Source organism: Hippocampus guttulatus, chromosome 4, assembly GCF_054856545.1.
Source record: "Hippocampus guttulatus isolate MCC_2025c chromosome 4, RoL_Hgut_1.0, whole genome shotgun sequence".
Lineage (NCBI taxonomy): Eukaryota > Metazoa > Chordata > Actinopteri > Syngnathiformes > Syngnathidae > Hippocampus > Hippocampus guttulatus.
In genome coordinates this window covers 19,403,074-19,425,554 of record NC_141264.1, presented here as the reverse complement: position 1 = coordinate 19,425,554, position 22,481 = coordinate 19,403,074, and the positions used below count along the sequence as shown (strand labels likewise).

Below are 22,481 nucleotides of genomic sequence, written 5' to 3'. Positions count from 1 at the left end.
TACTTATACATGGTCTTTTTTTGGTCGAAAAACACCCTACTATACATTGTAGTTTTTTTCGTCTAAAAACGCCTTAATATACATGGTCGGGTTTTTTTCGGCTAAAAACACCTTGCTATACATGGTCGTTTTTTTCGGCTAAAAACGCCTTACTATACATCACTGGTGTCAAACTCATTTCACATGGTGGGCCACATACGGCCTCGGTAGATGTCAAGTGGGCCGGATCATTAAAATGATACCGTACTTTGCTATAAACAACCAAAACAACATGTCTTTCCTTTGTTTTGGTATAAAGAAGCACAAGAACATTTGGAAAATGTTGAAATTTAATGAACGTATCTTTTACAAAACATTTCATGAAGCACCTTACATTTCTTTCAACAAATGTGCAATTTACTTTTATCATTCACATACAGTATATGCATTGCAACTGATTCCATTGATTGTACAAACTTTAACAAGTAATTGGTATTGAAAAATATAGTAATGCACTGTATGATTAAACAAGATTTATAAAGAAAGGACGTTTTAAACCATTTACACGTGCATATAAAATCTAAATGTAATCCCTGCCTACACCTTACAAACTAAGGAGAGTGCTATTAAATGTGTAAATGTAAGAGTGCTATTGATAGCGTCTGCTGACATGGGTCTGTCTCAGTGACGGACTGAGGCTGCTATTGTCATCTTCTCTGGTCAAAACTGTGTCCCCTAGCGGATACTCAATGATTTGCACCTTATTAAAAATATTCATTCTGTGTCTATGCTTTTTTTTTCATTTTTAAATTATCCTGTGGGCCTGATTGAACCTCGTGCACGCGCGCGCGCGTGTGTGTGTGTGTGTGTGTGTGTGTGTGTGTGTGTGTGAGATGAATGGAATTCCGCATCGGTGTGCAATTGTAAAACAAGGCTGTGTGTTGAAAAAATAAATCTGAAACTGCATTTAAGGGTGGCTCAATACTGGCTGGCCATATACGGGCCGGAGTTGTAAATTGATTTCTGGCCCAAATACTTCACTCCACAACTGGCCCTCATCTGGTTTGCCAGAGTCAAGCCAGTGCCTCCTTTGCCACTCCTGGGCCGTGTTCGGCCCACATGCATTATGCCAGTGCCGACTCAAGGCCAGCTGTGCCAGCTTCATGCCGAATCCGGGCCAGATGTCTTTGCTGACTGGGTCTTTACATAATGCGGCCGTGCAAGAGCACTAACACGCGGGCGAGTGTTCATCACAAGGCCCTCAACCTCTAACCCGCTGGAAATTCCCGATCGACCGAGTGGCTCTCTAATCCGTGTTGTCATGTTGCTTAATCCTGCCGACTGAAGGCGAGCCTCGGCGCATTTTCACACTGCCCGCTGGACCCCACGCATGTGCGCGCGCGCGCACGCACGCACGCACGCACGCACACACAGAGACACACACACACACACATACACACAGACACACACACACACACACACATACACACACACACACACACGCGTTCAGGGCCGCGCCTTCATGCAAGAGATTGAAATCGGCCTGGCAGACACTCAAGCATGAACCAAATGTCAGCGGCGAGGAACAAGGAGGAAAGGAGCCCGTGTTAATTATCACGCAGGTTCACGAGTACGCCGCGCAGCAAATCATTTCCCGGTCCGGCCCCTCCTGGGATACGCCGAGAGGGGACGATTTCAACAAGTAGGCAGTGATGGATGCGGGTTTGCCAATCACGCACTGGAATGGTGAAGTCTGCATCTCCTTCTGACTGATTGATTATTATTATTATTTTTTTTTAACAAATGTGTAGCATGTTGAGAAGAATTTTACAGGATACATTTTGAAGTCTGAGATTTACATTCAGTTGTCAATACCAAAAATGCTGGTAACACGTTCCTCCAAAACATACACATCTTCCAGTAACGACTAATCGAATGCGTTACTTTTACCAGTCAAGTACTCAGACAATATTTACTCTCCAAATGTCAAAAAGATTTCTTGCGCAAAATATTTTTTGGCGCTCGATGGTCCAGTGGTTAACGCATCAACCTCACAGTGCAAAGGTGCCGAGTTCGATTCCAGCTCCAGCCTCCCTGTGTGGAGTTTGCATGTTCTCCTCGTGCCTGCTTAGGGTTTTCTCCGGGTACTCTGGTTTCCTCCCACATTCAAAAAACATGCATGGCGGGCTGATTGAACACTCGAAATTGTCTCGAGGTGTGAGTGTGAGCGTTGATGGTTGTTCATCTCTGTGTGCCCTGCGTTTGGCTGGCAACCGGTTCAGGGTGTCCCCCGCCTACTGCCCGAAGATAGCTGGGATAGGCTCCAGCACCCCCGCGACCCTTGTTAGGATAAAGCGGATCAGAAAATATTTGGATGGCAAATATTTTTCCTCAACCTGATGATGACATTTATAAATGGTATATACTCCCCAGCCACAGTGATCTCTGTTTTCTTCCTGACATGTCAATGCGGGTAACAAACAAGACAAAAACCACCTATCTGGTGCCGTGGGCTTGACGGACGTGTCGGGGTTCTACTTCTTTTCCAACGACACGTTTCCCATGTGACACTTAACCTTTTTGAGATTTTCCCTGCGGTCTGTTTGGTCCGTGTTAATTAACCCTGAGCACCCATCAGAGAGGTGGCGACGTCTAAGCTTCCGTCGAGATGATTCTTTCGAGCGATCCGTGGCACAAAAGCCATGCGAGCGAGCATGTATGTGTGCGTGTGTGTGTGTGTGTGCTTTTGCCAAGGAAGAGGAGAAAGAAGATGGCATATGTCTGGTGATGGCATTTGGGTCGCTGTCATCGTTTTGTCCTTGTCAATGGGATGAAGTTGGACGGCGCAGCCTGACCTCCCTCAGGTGGCCATGGATATGCAAATGAGGGCAAAAATAGAAGCACTTCTTCTTGAAAAACAGGAAGAAAAAAAAAAGGATTTGGGGAGTTTCTTTTCATTCATTTTGGCTGCTGGCAGAGATGGTTGCAATACACAAAAGCAAACGGGTGAAAAGAAGCACTGATGGCAGGAAAAGCAGCATTCACTGGGCTTCAAGGAAAACGCCGCACATGTGAAATCACCCAGTTCAGCAATCGCTGCTTGGGAATCGACGATGTTGGTGACGGCAGCTGCCCGCCACAACTTTGTTGTATTGAGTCTGAAAGTTTTTTTTTTTCTTTTGATAATCACGCGGTTCTCTCTGTTCCAAACCATTCATCTCGGTCACAAAATGTATAAAAAAGATAATACAGAGCACAAGCTAGCAAAAATTTGTTTTAAAAAAAGAATTTCTTTGGGGAGGTTTCTGCGGAAGGAGAAAATAGCCAAATGATGAAACAGAAAAAAGCCGAATTGAAAGGGGCGGCCAAGTCAAAACCTCTTGACTCTAATGTGCTCTCTGCGCCCCCTCCCTGTCGAAACACGGGATTCTGATTAACGTCACGTGACCAAACCAAGAAAACAGGTGTGCCATGACGGTTGTTACCTGAGTCCTTCGGTAATGTGAGGTCCGTTTGAGTCAATAGCATGGCCCAAAAACAGAACAATTTTTCTCCTTAATTTATAATACCACAAATGCAATATTCACCAGAATGCCGTTTTTAACCCCTTCATGCACCCTGTAACCCACAGGTCTCAAATTCAAGGCCCACGGGCCAAATCTGGCCCGCCACATCATTTTATGTGGCCCGCGAAAGCAATTCAAGCATGTCAACTTCCACAATGCTTGCTAAAGTCTGAAACCACATTTCAAATTGTCATATATATCATAAGAATCACGTTTGAACAATCCATTATTCTTGACTTCTGATGTCAAAACTAGTTATCCATCTATTTGTGGTTCGCTATGTATGTAAGTAATAGGTGGAGGTGAAAGGGTTAAACGAGTAAGGGTGCATAGGACACTCTTACAAAGCGCATTTTGGACTTGACTTGCCCTTGAAGAGAAAATATTAGGAGCAATCCTAATACATGTTCATTGCTACAAGACTTCAAAACTGAAAATATATATATACAGTATATATATATATATATATATTGAATACCCTTACTTACATTTCCAGAATGCTATCGTTATGCACTGAAAGCGAGCAAAACAATACAATGGAATGTACTGGACATGACACGGAAGATGTTCTTGTTTCGCATTACCCCCAAAATGAGACCTGATCATTGAAGATAAACAAGCGCAGGGTTACCACCAATTACAACAACTACATTCAGCTCAATGGTGAGTTCGTTGTACTTTCAATCACTTTTTTTAACTTCCTTCAAAATGTCGCATTCTATTGGGTTGGTGCCGCAAAGGCTGGGCTACAGGGTCAAACCTTTAACCTTCTGTCATCTCCCTGAGCGAAATATGCACCCCAGACAGGTCACATATAGTGCATATATTTTGTACTCTAATAATCCCTTTTTTTTTTGTCTGAAAAGTACGATTTCTGTGTAGAGGCTACAGGGTTGAAACCCACAAGTCAAAAAAACAGCGGAAACATTGATGATGAAAGAATCGCTGCAGCACCACCTGAGGCTTTATGCGCCGTGTTCTCTGGGGCAAATCTGCACCCGGCGCCTCTATCTGACGTTTGTCTAAAGCACATAAAAACAAAGACAGGAAGTGTGATTAGCCACGGAGCATAGCGGCGTATCTCGCGTTCCCCTCCAGGATACGTCTTGAGGTGAGGCTGATCAAAGCTGTGCCCACAGACACGACGAGACTGAAGCAGCACTTTTTCAATGGCTATTTCTGCCTTAAGACACGAGAGTTTGGCGGTTTAGGGGGGTGGGGGTGGTGATGGGGGCGGGGGGTGTTCGAGACAAATTTCCCTCTCAATGCCTTCACGAGAAAGTTTATACATAGCCGTGGAATGATACGAACAAGCAGCAGAACAATTCAGTAAGAGATCGTACGAAAACGTAAGCACGATTTGACGTTCATAATTAGACGATTTTCAAAATGAGCAAGGCTACATTCACACACCCTAAATCAAAATACATTTATAATTAGAATGAGCAAATGATTTAAAACAATAAAATACTCCTTTTACGACCAGGAAAAACTGATGCAACTTCGTCTCGCATCTCTCTTATGCCAACACATTCACATCATTATTTCGAGCCATGAAAATATCGCCGCTTTAACCAAATCGTCGTAGTGCTTTCCCACGCCCGAACAACGTGGCGCTCCAAGCCCCGATCCACACGCTGGATGTCAAGTCGGACATTTAAAAAAATAAGTTCCTCTCCTCTACTTCACTCTTCTGTCTTTCTGTGCGCGACGTGCACGCACTCACGGCCGGCAACGAGGCGCTCTAAAGTGGCCATGCCAGTGCACTTTCCAAAGGGAATATATATTTTCGGAGCGTAGTGATAGCTTCCTAGCTAACGGCATACCACAATTGCACTGCATAACCACTGATGGGAACTAAGGCGCTCAATATCTGAATTCAATTTACAGCGACTTTAATAGCAATGAGTTCGTTCAGAAGTGTGCATCAAACTGGTAGCCCTTTGCATTAACCGCAGTACCAATAAGTAGCTTTCAGTTTCAAAAGGGTTGGTGACCCACTGTTTTAAATCGTTCAAGCTTCTTGACCACCAATAGGGAAACTTGAGGGTTCCGTTACCTCAAGAGGTTTCACACTGGGTTTAGGTCTGGAGGCTGACCTGAATATACTTCTCCTTGAGCCACTATAATCAACAACCATAACAATCAGATAACCATTATCTTTGTAAGCGAGCAAAGCACACATTCAACAAAGGATCAAATATTTCCTAATGTACATTTGGCCTCCAAATTTTTACCCTCACTACAAGGATGTAAAGGTTAAGTAGGACACGTCATTACCATAAATTCAGGACCGGGGCGGGGGGAGACGGCTTTTTCAAGAAACCCTCTTTGAACTGGTGCCATTAGACAGACGTTCCAAAAGCCCTCAGCTCAGTACACACAAGCAGACTGAAGAACAGCTTTTGACCCAGAGCTGTGGCTGCTCTGGCCCGCGCCAAAAAAACACACAAGATTTAATAAATACGAGGCAATATCCATGGGAACACATAGACAATCTGCCATATGAGCTAAGCAAATATGAAGACAACACGTCCTACGCGGATTTTAAATAAAATGTTTTTTTTTCTTTTCAGAATGTCCCTAGCCCCCATTTGCGAATTTGTTTAAAAATCCCCAATTTATTGGCAAGTCTTGTGGTAAATGTAACTGTCACTTTTTTTGGGGGGGGGGGGGGGCGGGGGGGGCGTCAAGGTCGGTGATTGTTCTTGCGGCTTTCTTATGGTCTGACAAAAATGTCACATGTGACACGTGTCACACTTGGCACAGCGCACCGCTTTCAAGTGCAGTGTGTGCGCTACAGTGGAGCAGCAAAAGGAGGCACAGGTACATTGTCTTGGCCTAAGGGGCTGCATTTGCGAGTGCGAGCCTCGGCCTGGTAATTGAGGCGACGGAGTGTGATAAGACGCTGCTGGTCATTACAGAACCGTGTTAGACTCGCTTCCACCACAAGGACCACTTTGACTGTTGGGCTTTCAACACGTACAGGTGTTGGAATGACAGCTTATTTGGATTTGATTACTTTGTTTTCTGTTTTTCCCCTATCGTCCATATTTGATTAATTTGCTTGTGCAAAGTTTCCCCGTCTATGTAATGACCCCCGCATCTCATCAGGTATGAGATGCCTTCGCTTGCATATGCAAACGATGCGTCTTCCTCTGCTAAGTGAATAATAATTTCAATATGTTTTATGATTATACAGAGCAGAACGTATCCATACGGTAGCTCGGGGAAGGTAATTTCAATGATGGTGACAAAAAATGACAAGAATGCCATTTTAATTCAGGACAAAATATTTGCGTACACTTTTTGGGGGGATTGATCCAATGTATGGAAGAGTATTTTATTATATTTTAATGCTCAAATACAGATATATAAGAGATCCACTCCTCAACTGCAAAGGCTTTAAAGCAAAGCAAAAAAAAAAAAAACGGACACAATTTTTTTTATTCCTGTGCAAAGGGCTCTCTCCTGCATTAAAAATTGCGATTCGAAGATGGCACAAAACAGCTAAACACACACAAGAATTTATTTTGTGCACATTTTCACAAAAACAACTGACTCTAAGATATCAGTATTATACTACTGAATGTTTGTCCTGGATGTCTTTCAGAATGCTCAAATTAATACGCTGGCTCTCTCATCTGTTTGAACACAGCCGAGTGCTTGGTAGTAAGTTTGTCACGGATGCGTTCCCTCTTCATGGCGAGTCTGCCATCCGTCACAACAGCCGCTTTGCCAAGCCGTCATGCACGTTTGTCAAACTGTTAAGCGTTGACTATATCCATGTTTTTTGAGGACACGCACATATCCTAACTCCTCATGCACTTCAAACGAAATGTCAACGGTTCTGTTTGTTGTTGTTTGGGTACACGCTCTCTCTTCTACTGATGCACAACCACAGTTTGGGGGTTGGAGTTGCTGATGAGCGATATTTGCACTTGTCATTGTTACAATGTCAAACTGCTCACTAGAGTAAAACATTTTTAGGGTGAAAAATTGATCGAGGGCCACTCCATGTTCACCCGCACGTGGCCCACAGGCCACAAGTTGCCCATCCCTGATGTAGACTTTCATAACATGTTGGATATAGCCAGCAAGTCATTAATGTGCTTTTTCATAACAGGACAAATTTCCGTGCTGGCCTCTAAGCCTCTAAACTATGAGACTAAATATATACTGACAATTTATTTCAAAGAGAGGAAAAAATATATATCTGGAAAAAAAAAAAGCGATGAAGAAGAACTTTACTCAAGGATAGGAAGCACATCATTAGAACGGGGAAGAAATATTAAAAAGCGGGATATGAAAGAGTGAGGAGTTACTCGCCTTTGGCTACTCCGACTGGCTTCAAAAGCATCTGGAGATCTTTCCCTCCCTCAGACTCGTGCTCTCCCTTGTTGTTTGACTTTATTTGCCAGCTAGCGCTCACATTCAGGCTGGGGAGTCTTCCATTAAATAATCAATCACACAGAGCGCCGTAAAGGCAAGGGTCCCTGTTGTGTGTGTGTGTGTGTGTGTGTGCGTGTGGAGGTTATGGAAGCATATACACCAACGCGGGCACAAAAGCAGCCACCTTGCACCTCCCGCTCTCCCGCCCGCTTGTGTCTCTTTGACACTTCACACTTCAATCAGGCTCGCCCTCACGGGACTGTGACCTGGCCGGCCTAATTACACACAACTATGAATGCTGAGGGGAGCGTAAGTGTAGGTATGAAGGTAATTACCTGTTTTTGCCTCCCTCTGCTCCTCTTTTGTCTCTCATCATCTGTGACACGGGGCAGCGGGCTGTCAGATTAGAGAAGGACATTAACACATTACTCCCTTCTCCCTCATGGATAATGGAACAAGGTTTTCATTTGAATGATAAACAAAATGACTTGAAGACAGTCCGGGAGATCACTGGCATCTGCCGACCCCCCCCCCCCCCCTCCCCCCACGACGCCCTACCTCATGCAAAGCTGTATTATGCAAAAACAAGGGACGGAGGATTTTTTTTGGGGTGTCCCGTGCACACGTCTGCGTATCTCCAAGGCATGTTGGGACAATTATGAGTCGGTGCAAGTCACTCTACCTTGCTAATGCGATGCAGCACGATGTGCGTTGCTCTTTTATCCCAGCCGCGCTACTTTCATCTGCAAAGTTCGACACCAAATCCCGTGTTCTTCACATCAGCATCGACTTGCAAACGAAGGCCACCCTAATCACGCCCTGCAAAACAACAAAGCCGCCATGGTGTATGTCCAGGGGGCTTCGAGAAGTCTGGACCTTCTCAGAACAGCCAAATCAAATAATACAACGTGAGCTTTTGATGTGTAAAAGGTGAAAAAGTAAATATATTTGGAGGGGAAAGACTATTGTGCGTCGCGTCGCTGTAGTGCTGTTTATTTTCATTTAGCAAGACTTTCAATTTAAAACAAACTCAAGTTATTTTAGTTGACTTTGCTGCCAATAAACAGCTTGGGGGAATGTTGTTCAGCAGTGACGCGCCCAAAAAAAAAAAAAAAAAGGCACTTCGAGTCTCCCCCAAAAACTGCAGCGGCGCGGCTCACGCAACACCGCCGCGCTTGAAGAGAGACTCGTCAGATGTGCGTCTAAAAAGGGAGCATTGAACATATATTGGTTAACATCCTCTCACTGCAACTACAATTAACGTGTGAAGCTGCGCTCGAATCGCACTTTGTGCCATCCACCTGCCAATCACCGTGTTTGCAGAGCTGGATCACAGCGTTGTCTTCCTACTGTGTGTGTGTGTGTGTGTGTGTGTGTGTGTGTGTGTGTGTGTGTGTGTGTGTGTGTGTGTGTGTGTGTGTGTGTGTGTGATGCACAAGGGCTGGCTGCGTTAACTGGTCGTTTGAAGATGACGAACAACCACTCCGGCTGCGCGTAAAGTCCCAAATTGTAAGAAAATAAAAACAAAAAGCAAGGAAGGGGGTATGTTGGAATTGTTCCTCCATCAACAGTGAGAGCCTCCTGCTTCAAGTGAGTGAGGAAACAAACCCGTGAGAATAACGAGGCGTTTTTAGAGATTGATTTGGGGGGGGGGGGGGGGCTTCATGATTGGGCCCCACCAATTCCACCTGACAGCAAGTGACCAGGAAAAAGAACCAGAGTGTTGGTGTTTTATCGACATTGCTGAATCTGCAAAACATTTCGTTTTAGTCATGAAGCTTTTAAAATCAATCACGCATGTTTGTGCGGTTTAACACGGTGCGAAGATGAATTGGAAGCAAATAGCGCACATGATACAGGAAGCTAGAGTAGTTTTTCCTAGTATGCAGCCTTTAAATTAAAAAAAAAATAAATGGTTGCCGCTCTGTGGTCGCATTTCCTCCTCATTTGACAAACTGAGCCGTTTTCAAAATGCCCATCCCTAAATAAATGTCCTGATACACACATAGTGGCATTAGCTTTTTCATTTTGAATCTCGCAGCTAGTTAAATTCCGCCCGAGCGCTCTGTTTAATTGACTATTTCCTCCGCAGTCAAGCCTTCGGTACGCAAGAGTCTGTTGTTCTTCAGGGAATGTGAACGATTCGCCTTCGCCGGCGTTCTCCGGCGATTCGATCATCCAGAGAGCTGCCAATCTAGACATCTCGGCATCTCGTCGAGATGGAGCCCAGAGGGCGCACAAAGACGCAAAGTCCCTCGTCAGGACACGCCGCCATCTTCTTTTTTTTTTTTTTTATCAATGTTGACCAGACAGGCTCTTGGTGTCGCCGCATCGAGGGAGCTTTTCCGCTCCCTTTTCTTTGTCATCTCGGGTCAGGAGATGTGCCGTGTCTCCATCTTGAGAATTGCGACAAAGGAAATACTCCGAAGGTATGTAACAAGGAAAAACCCAAACCGGCGGATGAGTTCAAACTTCTCGAGAGATCCAAAGCTTCTTACGCGAACGGGGCGTGTCGGAACTCCGGCGAAAGCTCAAAGAGGACAAATTAAAGTCGGCGAACAATTTGTCAAAACGGCTGCGGCTCACTGGCTTGGCGATTGGCGTTGACATCATTTCAATTATTTCCAGGCAGCATGAGGGAGGCGCGGATTAAAAAGATAAAACGCGGGCTTTTATCTATAGGCCACTTTGCTAATGAGATGGATTAAAACGCGTTCTGCGAGGGGAATTAATTTGCACGTGAATGGCAGTTAGGAGGCAAACGTGTCGAGCAGATGACTCAAAAGCCCCGAGGGCGCTCCACGGTTAGTTTGGCACAATTTAGAAATTACACAAGTCGTTTACTAAATAACAGACTGATCTTTTCCCTGCACTGCATTCTTTGGCGCTGGCTGTCACTTGACTTTCAAATGTGTTGAAAATAGGTTCGTCTCTCCCAGTGAATGAGGCCTCACGGTAGGAACCGCTCACTGCAATATGGTCATTTATAATTCATGAGGTGGCTCGTCCCCTAAGTTAATTTTGCCCAGGGCACTGTTTATTTCTGCTTTGTACTTTGTTTAAAGTGAGTTGTTGACAACTCTTGCACATGTCAAACTATCACCGCTAATAATTGCTTAAGGAGATAGAACTTTTGCAAATGTTGGTTCCACCAGAGGTACATTCTGCTCGCCCCGCGCACAACTTCTTCAGATGAATTTTTGATTCATCTCCGACTTGCTGTCGACAAAAAAAAAAAAAAAAAAAGGCCTCTGTAATTCAAAGCCATGGCTGTGAGAGAAATGTTAAAAAAGAATAATGTAGCGCGCTCTCCATAACATCCTCGTTTTCATGCGGAATGGCAAACGTCTCCCTCCGCCAGCACCTCGCCCCCCACCCCCCCACCCACCCCGTTTCTTTTTTCTTTCCCTTCGACTTTCTTCTTCTTCTTCCTTGCATATTGACCAAAGATCGACTGCGCTGCTGGATGATGACAGTCCCACTTGCTGGATTGACAGAATACATTGTAGGAGAGTTGAGGGCCTTGGGCGCTACCTCTATGGGTCAACGGCGTTCCATTCTCCGCGCCCAAAGTGACATTCTCTCAATACGAGCCCGTCACTTGATTAGTGCCAATTATCCAGGCTGTCACTTTCCCTGGTGAGCGTGGCCCAGGATGCGCCCCCCCCCATCCCCCGCGCTTCCCGTCGACGGCGGACGCGCGCTAAAAGTCTGCGCTCGTAGCTGTAGGCTGTGGGAATCATTTGGAATGCAGAGACGAGGAAGGAGGGATGGGGGTGGATGATGGGGAATGAAAGACACGCGGGAAGCAAGTTTGGAGTTTGACAGTGCGATAGCGTTGACTTCCGAGATGGTTACGAGGGGAGTGTCGGCCCCCCCCCCCCCCCCCCCACAAAGACGTCTCCCCAGGGCTGCATCAGCTTCCATAAGTCAATCAGTCAGAAGCTTGATATTCAGCCGTGCGCTGTCTACGCGACCCAACCGGGTTCACGCTCACTCCGACATTCACTTGGAAGTGCGTTGGTTTTAGGCGAAAACCGAGCGACAATAACAGCCATGTGGTGAGAATGTAATTAATGCGCAAGGAAAATAAATATAGGTCGCATTCGGAATCCGAAAGGACGACCGTAAATCTTTGACGCCAGTGAATCAAACCTAGCGCAAATATGTGTTAGCGGCTGGTGCAGAGCCTAAATAAACACACCAAACAAAGGCAGGGCCTCCTTAACGCGTGTGGACTCAAGACTGGGAAAAGACGGCAATTATGATGATGAGATCATTTGTGCACAATTACTTAACCGTTTAAGAAACCAAGCATCTTGTTTTTTTATCCTTGTCAAATGGTCAATATTTAGCTATTTTATCTCGTAAAGTTATTTAGATTGAAATGCCACATTGTATTTACAAACTGAGTATTTTCTGGTATTGTGCTCATATCTCCAGGACACGCCCACAACTGCATACAAAATAAAAAAAACGTGCACAAAAATTGGAAAATCCCAATCTTATGCAAATTTTCCTAAAACATTTTTGGGAATGGCTTTCTGGATAAAATCCTTCTAAATTCAGTGACATCAATGAAAAACACATCACATCTTACGTGCTAACTTGACAGAGCATTTTCTGTAGCATGCATGTTCAGCCAACGTTTATTTTTGCTTTTAGTTGTGTGACGCACATTGAGTTGCCTCACGTGCTACATAAATGAATTTGCCTTTGCCTTGCCATTTCAAAATAAGCTACAACCCTGAAGTGGTACATTACCAATTCAGTGAAAATAGTCAGAGAAAATATGCCTCGAAAGTCGCACAAAACAGTTGAAACAGCTGTCAAACATGCCCTCGAGCAAGGTTTAGGGGTACTAACCCCAAAAATGTTTTTTTTGCTCAAATACACTGTATGTGCCAGCACGAGTCAAAACATGGCAGTCTGATGAATATTGTGTTGATGGAATCAAACGGAATAATTCATTCACGTAAGGGTCCCGTCATGGCGAAATCCATTCACTTGTGAACCGGATGTGGCGTTGAAGCGCAAGCAGCACATTAGGTGCGATTATGTTCATCCTTTAAGTTACGTTCTTAATTTATGAACAGTCTTTGTTGTTATGAGTCTGATTTTAACTTGACGCACGGCACTTTACTCTGAAGCTGTGGTTGTTTTTAAAGTGCTCTACAAATAAAGATGAGTTGTGTTTAAGAGGTTCCCCTGCATTATATCTATATATTTTTTTTCTTTTTTGTATGTGGTTATCCCATACATACATTGGCTTTGTTTATTCAGGTTTTACCTTGTACAACACAGTTTTCAATTCATATGTTTGGGTGGATTACATTTTTATGACATTTTTGGACTAACTAGCAGTGGCTGAGAGCCGACTGGTCTGAAAGCTTTATCGTCACCTGTGTGCAGGTGTCGCCGCAGATTTTCTCCAACAACTGCGATATTTTCCCGTTGTTCTCTCGCAAAACACAAGCCCTGTGTTATTGAGGCACTCTTTAAACAGTGCTGCGGTGTATTTACTGATCTATTTCTTGCAGCTTTTATGTCGTTACTGTGCCTCTTGTAACTTTGCTGCATTGTGCGGCGGGCGCCGAGCTCCTTAGAACGGCAGAGGTTATCCTCAGTGTGGATGACTGCAGGGGAGTAAACACTATTGGAGCGCGAGTGAATATTTTGTGTGAGAGGACATTAATTATTCATGGGAGCCTCATTGTGTATGATGATGTGTCAGGATGTTTGCCAATAAACAACAATATTCCTTGTAGGATTGATACGATATGAAAAGTTGTGGAGCTAGTTTGTCGCACTGTGGAGAAGTCTGACGAATGCAGTTTGCGGGAGACTTGGTACTTATTTATGGAAATATCAATATTGTATTATAATGCTGTATCCTCTCCACTCAGTAAAAACAATACAGGCGCTGCTACTTGAAATCTGGACTGTGAGACATTCAAGTGCATTTTAAACCACTGGGTACAAAGCTGTGTCATCAGATTCACAAAGGTAAACTTGGGAAGTCCACTGCAGATATTTGCCGGAAACTCCCCCCCCCCCCCCCCCCCCCACACAAAAACACTGCGCGCCTCCTTTCCAAGTGTTTAGCTCCCACACGGAGGCGTGACGTATGGCGCGTACCATTGGCTCAAGTGCACAGTGATAAGCTCTGTATGTCCACGGGGGGATTTTGTTTCCCTTTCATGGCGCCCCCGCCACCCGTCTCCCTGCAGCGCCCCGGGGAATACACCAGCGCACCGGCAGGAGTGCAGCAGGCCGCACGCCGGGCGTTATAATTGCTATCACCTCCTCGTGCAACACTGTGAACTGCGGAGCACGGTGATTAAATGAAAAAAAAAATCAGCATCACAGTTTTTACCTTGCAGGCAAAACAGCAGGGTCCTCTGGGATGGGGTCATCACGGCTCCCTCCCTCTGTGATCTGTGGATGGGTGTGTACCCGCTGTTCACTATTATGTGTCAGTGCAGAGAATCCAAATCAGTCAAATGTTCACATACAATGGCGAAAAATTGAACACATATTTGAACTCGAGCGCATTCAGTAAAGTTGCACACTTGGGTATCTACCTCATACATCCATCTGAAATATGTTATTAGGAATGCATGTGTTATGCATTGAGAAATCATGTTAAAACCACCACACGTTTATCAGGGTCCACACTATACTGGCCCGTGACCCAATCTGCCATAGTTTCATAAAAGCAGGTTTTGGAATAACCATTTTAGTAGGCCAGCAACTAATGAATATTTGAATAATCTCGAGTCATCTGTCCATTATTTTGTCAATTCATCGATTATTTTTTTTAAAAACATTTTTAATATTCTCATCCCTATTTTCAAAAAAAATGCACAAACCTGCACTAATTAAGATTCAGTTAGGTTTTAGGTTCCTAACATGTCAGAAAATGGGGGAAAGTATTGGTTATTGTTTCCCAAAGTACAAATGTTTTTCAACACAAAACTAATAAATTTGCTGTCATGAAGGATCACAGAAATATGAGAATATTTTCTGTTGAGAGGCTGAATTTCTGAGGTTTGGATAACTGTAAATTTAACAAGCTGACAACACAAATACTTTGTCACAATAGAAAAAAATGTACTATGCTTCTTCATGATGTCGCTACTAAATATGCTATGTGTAAATACGCTAGCAAACAATACAAGGTTCTCACGTATTTACTCCTCAGCAAATGATTATTGTCCATGGTCCAAATGACATTTAATTCAAGAGGAGTCCGAGGACAGCGAGAGATATTTTTAATACTAAGCTAAGGTGCAGCAAAAGGGTAAGCTAACGCTAGCATGTGTGTTTATTTCTGTATTTTGTAGCAGCGTATCCACAAATTTTTCAATCACACGGGGGATAACTGCTTGACCAATAAGAAACAATTCCACTTTGGCACGCTTGGAACTGCTTTTGACTTGATGCGTACGAGGAGTTTAATGACATAAGATGTTTTTGTCAGCTATCGTGTCATGAACCTCGATGACATCATCGATTTTTTTTTCAGCGTAGTATGGACCGGTTTCAGGTGACGACATTCCGACCGACAGGTACAGAAATGTAACGAAATGATTTTAAACGCAACTCACCATGATGCTATTTCTAGTTAGCGGGAGACTCCAACAAAACAGGCCAGTCTCCTCGGTTTGTGTTCCCCGGTGCAGCGCGTTGTAGGACGGGAAATCGGAGGCAGTCTATTAAAAAAAAAAATCTTTGTGTGTGTGTGTTTTGTATTTCAGGATAAACATGCTTTGAGTCTCATTTTTGGTTAAATATTTCCAAACACTGGTGGCATCGATTCAGTCGAAATGTATACTGATGTCAGTTTCATAAAGCGACACGAGTGTCGCCATATTGGTGTGTTGCATCTCGCAACTTCTATGATGAATAAAGTTGCATTACCACCCAATTATTGTCTGTGCATTACTTGGCAAAACATTTGCACGACTTTCCCACTTCATCGCCGATAGTCCCAAAGTACCGCTCTTATGAATCTCTGGAGTTATGTCGATCGGAATTGCAGAAGCTAGCAAGGCTAACCCATGCAGATGTACAGTATGAGAACTGTGTCGCCCTCCCTCGTGCTGCCCAACAGAATGATGACAACAGCAGAAGAGCAAGTCAAAGTTGTTTTTGTAAATTGGCGGATGGGAAGACGGAATGCCAGAAAGACGTGATTGATTTGTCGAATTCAATAGTTCAACGTTTTTGCGGATTTGTAAACTACGTAGCCCTGATAGCACCTGGCATTGCCAGTGGAAAAGCATCAATAGTGCATGAGAGCTGTGTTGAACAAAGCATGCGCAGCGCAGTTCAAAATGGTTCTTAAACTCCCTCTGGTCAGCTTGTCGCCGATACAGCAAATTACACCTAAAAAATGTCAAATAACCAACAAAAAGCGATTGAGAACATTCCGTACCCTTCGTGGCTAAGGCAATTAGTGAAGAAGAGCTGAGGAAGAACAATAAACTGCTTCATTTCACGCTGTGACACAATTACTTTGGATTTAATCACGGTCCTATTAGAGGATTCATTCCTGATGAAGCACAGCTAGTTTGAACGCTCACTCAATCAGCGGCAACCTGATTTAAAGTTGTCTGTGGCCATCAAGGTGCAGATAATTCACCTGCAGCCATAAAGAGAATTAGACCAAGGCTTTACGCGGTGTTATTGTCCTTGGACAACCTGCACATACGACCGGAGCCGACCAATGATCACATCGGGTTAATGGCTTTGTTAATTTCAAGACATTAACAACTGCTCGCCTGTCCCCAATGAACATGTCATACAAGGCAGGCCTTGCATTGTTAAACGGGCCGCTAAGTAGATTGATTCCTCGGTTGCAAAGCGCAGCGGCGATGTCGTCGAGCGGGTTAATTAAACATTTACACACAAACACCCCAACAATCTATTGTGCTCGGCTAATTTATGACATCAATATGCACTTTCATCAGGATTTTTCAGAGGCATATGTCCGCCCGTTCCGTGCTAATTGGCACCATGCCGCTTTAACTGCGCCGCTGTTCTTTCACCCCCCCCCCTTTCTTTTTTTTTTCAGAGACTATTGAGCTTGCTGCATTCAACCATAATAGGGACATAGCGGTCCCACCAGAGTGCACATGCAGACTTAAGCACCTGCACCCACACCTCCACCTCCGCTCGCTTTCATCTTAGGAAGCTTTTCTGCCCACCCACCCTCCCCCACACACAGCCTCGGTACACACACACACACACACGCGCACACACACACACACGCGCACACACACACACACACACACACACATGCACACACACACACACACACACACATCAATGCAACGTTTGTACACAACGGTCCGCACTAGAGATTCCTTCACAAGGCTCAATGTACAAACAAGCACCTCTTCCGAAATGCTTTCGCAAAACTCCTGGGGTCACCAAGGTGGGAAAAGTTTTCGCTTTTATCACTTTCTTTCTTAGAATTTCGACATTTGCGAGTGCAACGCGGAATCGGTACCGGGGGCGCCAACGTTCTCCATCTTTTCATGTATCCTCGGCTGACGGGACGGCGACGGGGGAGCAATCAATCAAACTCTCCGTTTTCCATCGTACGTGCGTGTGTCGCTTAATTTGTTAACACCGGGAAAACGGCATCTTGTCTCTTTGCCGGTCGTCACGGCGATGGAGCGTAAGGGCTGATGAATCCCAATCATCGCTCCAGATGCCGGGCCTCATTAACTACGGATGTGTTTGCTCATAGCTTCGCCTTAATACCTACCTCCAGTAGGCTACACGCTCGCATGTTGTTTTCCTCCCTTCCTTTCAAGTCGCTCCCAATTCACAAACACACACATGCCGCGGCAAAGTCTTTAATACGCGTGCCAAGCGTGCACAGGCCCTGGGTAAGATTCCTCCCGGCTCGATGTGTATCCACAACGGCGTCTCTCCCTCTGACATATGTGGCGTGGGTAAACAACACGGTTAAGCCTAAAACAATGCGGGTCCCCGATGACTGCAATTATTTATGAAATCAAACACAATTCAAGCTCGTCGCCAAGTGGGACGGCTCTCTGACATCACTCGACAAATCGCCACTCTTGACTGCAAACACGCCATGTGCCGCGCCACTTATCACAATAAATATCTGTGCGGTTAACTTCAGAAATGCGTTTAAACATTGTAAAGTGGATCATGTGTAAAACAATGGCGAGCGTATTGGGCCTCGGGCGTTCGATTCTCATCCCCCGGGTGGTTTATGTAGGAGCCGGGGCTAAATTATTCAAGATGAGCTGGTATTGCTTGTGACCGCGGTGAGACATTGTCAGGAGTCAGGACAGTATGCTTGCTTGAGGCACTGGGCTGCGAGCAGCTGCTGCATATGGTGCGCTCACTTTGGAGTGAGATTTCATATCAAATAAATGTTTGTGAAAGGTGATGGGCTGAAAGCACAGCAAGGAGCAGAGGACCGACAAATTAAAAGAGGCGGACTGAAGGGTGAAGATGTCTCTTCCTCCAAATGCTCACTAACAGTTGATGGCACGCCCGGATTGGGTAATCTGGTGATTTTGGCGAATTCCCGCTCGACCGACCTGCAATTTACCAGGGATGGCGAACTTGACTTAACTTTGGGGTATTTTTGCAGCATTTCTTTCAACATTTCCCATATTTTTGTGGGGTACATAAAATGAATATTTGTCAAAAAATTTTGAACACATTGGGAGGGTTATTATTTTATTTTATTTATTATATTTTATTATATATCTTCTCAAAAAAGAATCAAAAGTGCAACTCAACTGGTCGACTAATACTACTTAGATCTTTCTGGCCCCGGTGGATCCGTTTTGAAAACATTAAACGGTGCCTATTTTGGCCATTATATTAAATATATCACCGACTGCCTACCGGTACTTTTGTTCCGAAGGTTGTCACCAAGTCACGATAGTTTTATATTCAAAGTCCCAAAAATTTAATACACAACTAGAAACAATCACATTGGAACAATATTGCACCTCCTGTACAAAAATAATCCATTCAAGAGGTATAACACCAGTCACAAGTGTTTCTTGGAATAGCAACAAAGCATGAAGGGAAAACCTACGATTACCGTTGCTGTCTTAAAGTTAGCATCAGTTGGCTAAGTAGTGCACCAGAATGGTTGTGAATAGGTTTTAAAATAAGAGCACAAAGAGGAAGTGTTTTAGCTGCCTTAATCTTGCTGTCTTAATAGTGTTTGGTAAACATGCCTTTATCTATCCATTTACTAATCCGCTTAACCTCACGAGGGTGGTCGCGGGTGTGCCAGTGCCTATCCCAGCCGTCATCGGGCAGTAGGCAGTGGACACCCCGAACAGCCAATTGCAGGGAACGCATACAGGTAGATGAACAACCATCTACGCTCACACTCACACCGAGGGACAAATTTGAATGTTCCGTTAACCTGCCATGCATATTTTTGGAAGGTGGGAGGAAACCGGAGTACCCGGAGAAAACCCACGCAGGCACAGAGAGAACATGTATACCCCACACAGGAAGGCCGGAGCCGGAATAGAACCCTGCACCTCTGCATTGTGCAGCGGACGCGCTAACCAGCCGACCACCGTTCCGCCGTAAATATGCCTTATAAAGCGTAAAATGTCTTATCGGCTGTTATATTTACTTCCTATTGTTCCCTTTTTGTCCTTTTGCCGATATGTACTATTTCAAATGAACACTTTCAATTGTAAATTAGATTTTTAGATGCAATATGAATGTTGTGGGAAGGATTTGTAAGCAATTTTATATTGACGCACCAATAAGTGTAAAATTGTGTATATTCATTAAAACGTGAACAACAGTGGGCCTGTCTGAAACGCCAGGGCTGAAAATAAGTCCTACCCCAGCCCTGCTTGAGGGGGACTTCAATCAAACCGTCATTTTTTGGACAGACGCATACAAGCAGATGGTGACAAGACAACGCCCTCAAACTTTCCTCGATGTCGGGGTCACCGACCTCTCTGTCAGCGATCCTCTCCAAAGTGATGTAACAGGAGACGGGGACGATTCCAAACAAGCACGCATGTAGAGGAGAAAAAACAACACTGAGGTCAGGCGTCAATGACCTCCGTCAACACATCTGACTTGCTATTATTTTTCTCATTTCTTGGAAATCTGTAAATCTGGTTGAAAGTCTGGAAAAATATGGAAAAGACTTTAATATTACAATTTTTTTTTAAAATTCTCGATGTGTTATAGTTTATACAGAGCACCAATTAAATTGTATGACCCATTTAGTGTTGTTTTAGTGTCAACTCGCTGTGCAGGACAAGCAGATGCAATTCTTTTGTTGGCCTGTGGGGCACCACTGATCACGCTCCACAAAGCCGACAAGGATGTGGCCGAACCAATGTGAAGTGTAATCGATCACATAGCTGGATTCCTGAAAAAAAAAAAAAACACACACAAACCCACAACAATTTAACAGCAGTTGGTACAATTAAAGATTTACTGCTTTGGATTTAAAGGGGCAATAGAATGCTATTCCAAGTTTCCCACCGTTAATTAGGAGTTATCTTTCTAATCCGGAAGTAAAAAAAAAAGCCCGGTTCTCTAAAACCCCTCCTCTTCCCGTGTGGCTCCCGTACCCCTTTCATGAGGTTGTCCAAAAGCTGGTTGCTGCGCACAGCATTTACGGAACAATAATGAACAGTTGTTATCGCTAGGCAGATTAGCGTGGCTTTTCCAGGAATCCCAAACAGCCCCAACACCACACACGGCTCCGAGCTCCCTGTCGTTCATTTGGCCGCCCCCTCCGAGTCAACGGCTCGTCATCTTCACTCTGTCTGAAGTCGGTCGGCGGCTGTCTGAAGCCGCCATCCACGAGGCGGGAGCCGCAACTTTTGGGCCGGGGAAGCCCTGAGGTCAAATTCTATGAGTTTGAACGGACAGAGCGTCTGCTTGTCACAGCAAAGCAGCGCACCCAACTTTGGCTCAACTGCTTTTTAGAAGTGAGTCATCAATATTCAATTCCAAACAATCAACAGAATTGTTAACGATCGACGAATCAGTTCTTTACATCCTCGCTTAGCTTGTTGTGGACGAATGCACACTCACACACAAAAACAAGTTGATCATCGTGACTCCGATGACGAATTCAAATGTAACGTTCGGAGCTGGCTGCTTATCGTGCGAAATTCTGCAGAACCGGCCGAGCGATGCCGCACCTCCCCGCATTTCCGGTGCAGGGATTCGAGGCTCATAAATCAGCGGCAGATGATAAATACGTGGGGGCGACTAAATTAAATGGTACTTAGCCTCGTGAGGTACAATGTAATAGATCTGGAGTCGGAGGTCTCGAGAAACAAAGAGGTGCGCGTCCTTTCTTCTCCAGCCAGCGGTTGTAAGCCCTCCGATGATGAGCCTTGGCACAAAGGAAAGCAAAGATCATAACAAGAGCTTCTGGAAATGGATCTCATTAGCCGCCTCTTCCCATCGCTTCCTGCAGCCCTCGGTGGGAATTTTCGAGAGGCGGGCAAGCGCTGTCTCGCTCGCTCCCTCAGCTCTTGTCAAAACCTTCTTAATTATGATTAATTACACCGCCGTAAAGATTTCCTCTACAAATAAGAAGAGCCTCTCACTAAACACTCCATTATTCATTCATTAAAGGGCCGTTTGCCGCAAAGTGTAATTCCTGCTGAGAACGCGCAGCTCGTGACGAGAAGCCATGTTTTCTCTCCGACCGCTCGGAAAAAAAACAAAAAACACATCGATTTGGGGAGCAAAGGACGCCCGAGCTGCGACTCCTCTGCATAGCGGAGCTTTTCCCCTCAGAGGCCTCAATTGTTATGGATGCTGTTTATGGTGCTGCGATGACAAGTGTGAAGGGCACGGCGTGGCGGAAGATGCACGGCTGGCTCGTCTGCTCGCTGTCTGAATAGGATATAGGATTGTAAATGGCCCCGCATCGTGGCACAGGCTCACGGCGCGCTAAAGCGATTTTTCCTTTTTATCCCCGTGATGACTTTTTTGACACAAAGTGACAAATACCGCTCGAGAGCTTAAACGTCTGTAAATTCATTGGAGTTGTGAGTGCATGCCTGTGTGTGTGTGTGTGTGTGACTGTTTGTAGCAGGGAGGGGGGATGGGGGGGTTGTTCTATAACGCCTCTGATATGGTAGGAGATCAAATTATTTCGTCTGTCTCACATTGGAAGTTGCTCCCAAGTTTGCAGAAAGTCGTCGGAGGAAAACAGCCAGCTGCGAGTAAAACAGCGCGAGTGAGTGACAAGAAGGCAGACTAATGATAAGCTTTATGAGTTTTGATAGTTTTTTACGGCCTTCTCGCAGGCAGCGAACGCCAAGCGCTACGGAGCTGCAAAGAAGAACAATGTGCCTTTGAGACGCGCTCGCTCGCACGGAGGCAGCCGCGTCCTTCCGCCTCCTGCCGCACATGCTTTACTGCCGACAATAAACCATTTTAGTGCAAAATAAATTGGGATCGTATTGAAATGCTGGCACTATATATGTCACGGAAGACATACAGTTATTTTTTAGCAAAGCTGGGAGCATA

At 44.9% G+C, this 22,481-nt stretch overlaps 1 long non-coding RNA gene across 1 annotated transcript in view; it reads right to left on the bottom strand.

Moving 5' to 3' along the window:
* The window catches only part of LOC147206455 (uncharacterized), a 74,061-nt gene that overhangs the window by 6,000 nt on the left and 45,580 nt on the right, over window positions 1–22,481 (bottom strand). The window contains exons 3-7 of the long non-coding RNA XR_015100691.1: window positions 19,927–20,352; window positions 15,548–15,652; window positions 14,314–14,403; window positions 8,620–8,756; window positions 8,273–8,333 (exon numbers count right to left, since the gene is read on the bottom strand). This is a non-coding gene — a long non-coding RNA (uncharacterized LOC147206455). The remainder of the gene's footprint in view (window positions 1–8,272; window positions 8,334–8,619; window positions 8,757–14,313; window positions 14,404–15,547; window positions 15,653–19,926; window positions 20,353–22,481) is intronic.